The sequence below is a fragment of the Ovis canadensis genome, chromosome 2 (assembly GCF_042477335.2).
Source record: "Ovis canadensis isolate MfBH-ARS-UI-01 breed Bighorn chromosome 2, ARS-UI_OviCan_v2, whole genome shotgun sequence".
Taxonomy (NCBI): Eukaryota; Metazoa; Chordata; class Mammalia; order Artiodactyla; family Bovidae; genus Ovis; species Ovis canadensis.
In genome coordinates, this window is record NC_091246.1 from 193,755,348 (window position 1) to 193,761,019 (window position 5,672).

Sequence of the window (5,672 nt, forward strand, 5' to 3'; positions counted from 1 at the left end):
GGGTGAAAAATTTTGATTTTAAAGCAAGTTTTGGGAACATAAATCTATTTTTTGCTGGTCAGATTGGAACATGATCAATGATGTAGCCATAAATATATGTCCCATCTCAAATTATATTAATGGACATACAGAATAGAATTGATACCAATGGAGGTGTTAGGTCAGTTCCTCTGTTTTGACCTAACCATGAAAGTGAGCCTGGCCCTTCACTTTACTGTATATGTGTGTGTGCATGCTTGTTTGCATTTGTGATTTGGGAGCCATTGAGATCTGGTGAAAAACCTTCAGTCTTCTTGATGGAAATGAGATAGCAAGCTTTGTTTTCCTTATCTGTTAAATTAAATAATTAATTCAACCAATATTTGTGCAGGGTATAACATGCATTCCAGACACGTTTCTGGGGCTAATATTACAGTAGTAAATTAAAATACATAGATTTTTTTATTAATAAAAGTGAAAATATTGCCATTTTGTCATATCTGTCAGAATTCAAATAACTTGGTTTTTTATTTATGCATATAATCATTGCCAAACTTGACAGTTACTGGCAGAGGGAACAAGTTAGACTAAACAAACATTTTATGTCCTTATGACTTTTAGAAATTTCATACAAAGGTACTGATTTGCCAAGACAGAATTAAACCACTTGGCTGGTCTAGGCTGCAACTTCAAAAATCACTTTGGGCATTTTAGTGATAACCCCATTAAAATGTCTCCTTTTGACCAGTGATTCATTTGAATGGCATCGCGTATCTGGCAAATTTGATATTTTAAATTTGAAACGGACAGGGAAAAAAAAAAAGCACACAAAGAAAAGGTCTTGTTGAATTGTCAGGTCTCTGTGAATGACTGTATTCTATGGCCTGGGGAAAACCCTTCTCATTGGCCAGCAGCCCTGAGCACCAAAGCAGGAGGCTCCTCAAAAGCTGATACCCTGGGAAGCTGAAAACAGAGCCAGACCAACACAGCCAACATGGAAGCCTCACAGGTGTGTAATTAGAATCTTTTTGCCAGACTGAAAAGTCATAAAAAAGCCCCATGGATTATGGGCAAATATCGGCCAGAATAGAATTATTTGCAAAAGTAAGAAGGATAGATGACCTCAGCTCCTCTGGAAAGAAAAGGATAACCTACCTCTAATTACAAAGGGAGAAAAATAACCACTTTTTTTTTTAATGGAAGTCTAGTTGGTTTACAATGTGTCAGTTTCAGGTGTAAGGCAAGGTGGTTCAGTTATATTTTAAGGAGGAGAAGGCAAATCAAAACTTTATTTGCATAATTGTCATGGAAGGGAAGCAGTGTAATGACCCTATGACTTCTGTCCCTTGTCCATTTGCTCCTCTGGGCTGGTCTGCCAGCCAGAGATACTTTTGAATGATTGTCTTTCATTAAGTTTTATTCTCAGTGTGCCTAGGAATATATTAGTATATTTATCCTAGAGCTGGAAAATCAGATCATGAATTCTAGGCCAGAGAAAATGAGTGTGTGATTGAGACAGATATCCCTGGAGGAGGAAATGGCACCCTACTCCAGTATTCTTGCCTAGAAAATTCCAAAGACTGAAGAGTCTGGCGGGCTATAGTCCATGGGGTCACAAAGAGTCAGACAGGACTGAGCACACACACACCTATATAATCAATAACTGCCTCCCTACAGCTCATTTGACACCTAGGGGCTATTTTCACAAATCTAAAGCAGCATTTAAGCACATTTCAATCATGTCTAGGAGCAGTCTCTGGGTCACCATCACAGGTTATAAATGTTTAGGACATGTTTTTTTCCATTGCCCAATCATTTACCAAGAGTCTACCACCAGGCAGGTGGTGCAAATACCTACTTGTTAAGATCATATCACTGCTTCCTTCAAACTGTTCACTTGCTAGTGGAAAAGAAACAGACATCCACAGATGTCTACAATGTACTATCACAAATTGTTAATTTTCTGGCCAATTTTGTCTCTAAGTGTGTTATGGTAGTGGCCTTCTCAAAGAATAAGTTCAGAACTGAACCTCCAAGAACACGTGTATGTTATCTGGTGAAAATGGAAAGAGGTGGAGGGGAACTAGGAAATTCTAAATGAGAGGAGAAAGATAAGGATGATCAGATGCTTCAGCAGATTTCACCTAAAAGATGTGGAAAATAGTTGTCCAATAGCTGCATAAAATGACACTGAAAGAGTTGGAGGAATTGTAACATGAAAATATTTTGCTATGGAAACTTTATCCTAAAAGCAAGAATGGAGTCCAGTGAGGGAATTCCATGGTGGTCCAGTGGCTAAGACTACATGCTCCCAACTCTGGTGGCCCAGGTTCAATCCCTGGTCCAGGAACTAGATCCCACATGCTGCAGCTAAAGGTCTCACATGCCACAACGAAGATCAAAGATCCTACGTGCTGCAACTAAGACTGGCACAGCTAAATAATTTTTTTTTAAAGACAGATTCTAGTGAACCAGGATGTTCATTTTCCCTCTCAAGATCATCTATGGCATTTTGGTTGGGTTACAGACAGACCTGCAGTCTAGAGATGTGTGCTGAGCCACTGAAAGCACTCAGCAAGAAATTTGCTGGTTGGAGGGGGACAAAAAGGTAACATGTGGCATCAGGTCAGGTTTGCCTCTCAGGAATCTGTTGGGGGACTATTTGAAGCAATGAACCTATGACTGATTACGGGATGGGTTCTTTCCTTAATTGCCACTTCTATATTTGGTTTCAAAAATCAAACGTATGAAAAAGCTGGGAAGTTCTTTAGAATTGTCCATAAAGAAAACCTAAGTAAATTATGACATGGATGATTGAATTGTATCAATTTCTGTGACATTAGTCATTTCGAAGAGTAGCTGTAGCTCTTACATTAGTGCAAGTAAGCCTGGTGGTGAATGCTTCATGCAGAATCCTCATCTGAATTTTGTGGGCTGGTGAGGAAGCCTCTGGGAAGTGGACTTGAAGGATCTGGAAAGAAATCTCTAGGACTAAGGGGCTCACTTGTTTGGAATGCTTTTCACATTTGTAAGTAAAAGTCAACAAGTGAAATTCTCAAAAGACTTACAGTGAAGTTACAGGGTTTATGAACCACATCTTGCCCTTTTATAGAGATTTTTTTTTTTCTTTTTTGTGGGAGCAAATTATCTTGTCCTGCTCATTTGTGGTCCTGTGTCCACAACTCTCTGCCCCACACCACTTCTTCTTCAGTGGTCTATACTGTGCCCTCTTCTGGAGTTTCATAAAGGGAGGACTGTTGGTTATACTTGAACCTGCCTCCATGGCATTGCTCCTGGATGCAAGGTAAGGGCACATTGCTCCTGTGCCTTGACCTTTGGTTTGGTAGTCATAGGATGGACACAGGCTTCAGTGCCCATAGGCTAAAGGACATGTGATTTGAAGTTCTGCGAGTCTCAGATTGGACTTTGATTTTTCTCCCAAAGGCTTTGATGTCTTTGAGTGACTTCCCATACCTTAGATTTGCTTCACAAGAAACTGAAGAACATCAGCCAAATTTTGTTCTGAGATTTTGCAAGTCCCTAAATATGATATGCTTGTCTGACCTGAGGGGAGAACAGTTGCCTTGTACCAATGTACTTCTGAAATCTAGGCCACAGAGCATGTGAAAGGGAACACAAGTGATGTTCTGATTTGTGACTCAGATAACCAGGTGAACAGGCCCCATATCAGCAGCCGTAATTTCCTTTGCCAGCAGCAGACAGTGAAAGTCACTCAGTCATGTTCAGCTCTTTGCAACCCCACAGACTATACAGTCCATGGAGTTCTCCAGGCCAGAATACTGGGCTGGGTAGCCTTTTCCTTCTCTAAGGGATCTTCTCAATTCATGGATCAAATCCAGGTCTCCCTCAATGCAGGCATATTCTTTATCAGGTAAGTTACCCAGGAAGCCCAGCAGGAGAACCAGGGCTCAAATCTACTTTAAAATTTCTTTGGTTGTAACCTTCCAGATATCTGTCCTGGAAGCAGGTAGTTTCAGGGCAAAGCTAATCTTTTAAAACAGGATGTTATAGACTTCCAAAGGGCTCTTTGCTCCAAGATATCTCTCTTATTGGCCCTACAAGAGGTCTGTGTTAAGAAGCCAGGGTAAGGTTTGCCCAGGTGCCTCTGTGCACTTGGCCAAAAGCCTCTGAGGCCACCCACCCAAGCTCCCCAGAAGCTGGTGGGTGGTGGCCCTTCCCCAGGACCCTCCAAAGCCCAGGGAGACAAAATGACTTTAAATCCAGACATGTATATTGAAATAAGTTAAAGGATTTAATACGAGGCACAGATGCAGATAACACCAAAAAGCGAGCAGTAGTTGGTACACATTTAGTGATTAAGACAGCCTTTCCTTCTCCCACTGCTGCTGAGATGGCTGAAATTAGTCAAATTTAGTATAAAATGGAATACACTGAAAGTGTTAGTGAAGGAAGGTCTGGAAAAGTTAAAGGTGGCACAACCAAATGCTGACCTGTAACAAGGATTCCAAGAAGGAGTTTCAAATGCTAGTGTGATTATGCAGGTTCCAGAGGGAATTGCAGTATCAGGAAATAATGAAAACATTCCATTTCTAGACCAGTAGATCTTGACGTTATACAGTCAAATCCCTTTAAGCCAAGCACTCATGTGCTTATGCTAAATGAAAGACCACTAAATTGCCTGGATTTAGAAACACCTCCTCCAGGCCCTCAAAATCAAGAAATCCGTGCAGTTGACAGGCTAAAAAGGAGCACTCTATGAGTGAAAATGCTATTTCAAAAAATGGACAGCTGGTTAGAACTGACTCCATGTATGACATTTCAAATATACAGGCAACAACTGAAGGAACTTCAGAAGACATGACAGTTGTAGATGGAGCTTCGTTACGATGACAGATAATCAAACTGAATAGATGCCTACAGCTTCTTGAAGAGGAGAGCAAAGATTGTGCTAAAAGAGAGGTGGTCATGTATTCAATTACTGTAGCATTCTGGCTGCCAAATAGCTGGCTCTGGTTTTGCCACTAGCGGTAACCTCAACTCTCAGAAATATTGTTTCAACATCTGGAAATGTAAAGAATTTGCAAACTTCCAAAAAAAAAAAAAAGACAAGGTAAGCCAGGGCCTCCCATATTTTGGCCATTACTGTACCATTCTCTTCTGTTTCTGTTTTATTGACTACGTTAAAGCCTTCAACTGTGTGGATCAAAACTGTGGAAAATTCTTAAAGAGATGGGAATCCCAGACCACCTGATCTGCCTTCTGAAAAATCTGTATACAGGTTAAGAAGCAACACTTAGACCTGGATGTGGAAAAACAGACTGATTTCAAATCGGGAAAGGAGTACGTCAAGGCTGTATGCTGTCACCCTGCTTATTTAACTTATACTCAGAGTACATCATGCCAAATGCTGGGCTGGATAAAGCACAAGCTGGAATCAAGATTTCTGGGAGAAATAACAATAATGTCAGATATGCAGATGACACCACCCTTACGGAAGAAAGCAAAGAAAAACTAAACAGCCCCTTAATGAAAGTGAAAGAGCAGAGAGGAAAAAGTTGGCTTAAAACTCAACATCCAGAAAACTAAGATCATGGCATCTGGTCCCTCACTTCATGGCAAATAGATGGGGAAACAATGGAAACAGTGAGAGACTTTGTTTTTTGGGGGTCCAAAATCACTGCACATGGTGACTGCAGCCATGAAATTAAAAG

The 5,672-nt window shown here is 40.7% G+C and overlaps 1 pseudogene; it reads left to right on the forward strand.

The window, feature by feature from the left end:
* The first annotated feature begins 4,351 nt into the window (after positions 1 to 4,351).
* On the forward strand, positions 4,352 to 4,986 carry LOC138432439 (mitochondrial fission factor pseudogene; annotated as a pseudogene).
* The last annotated feature ends 686 nt before the right edge of the window (positions 4,987 to 5,672 follow it).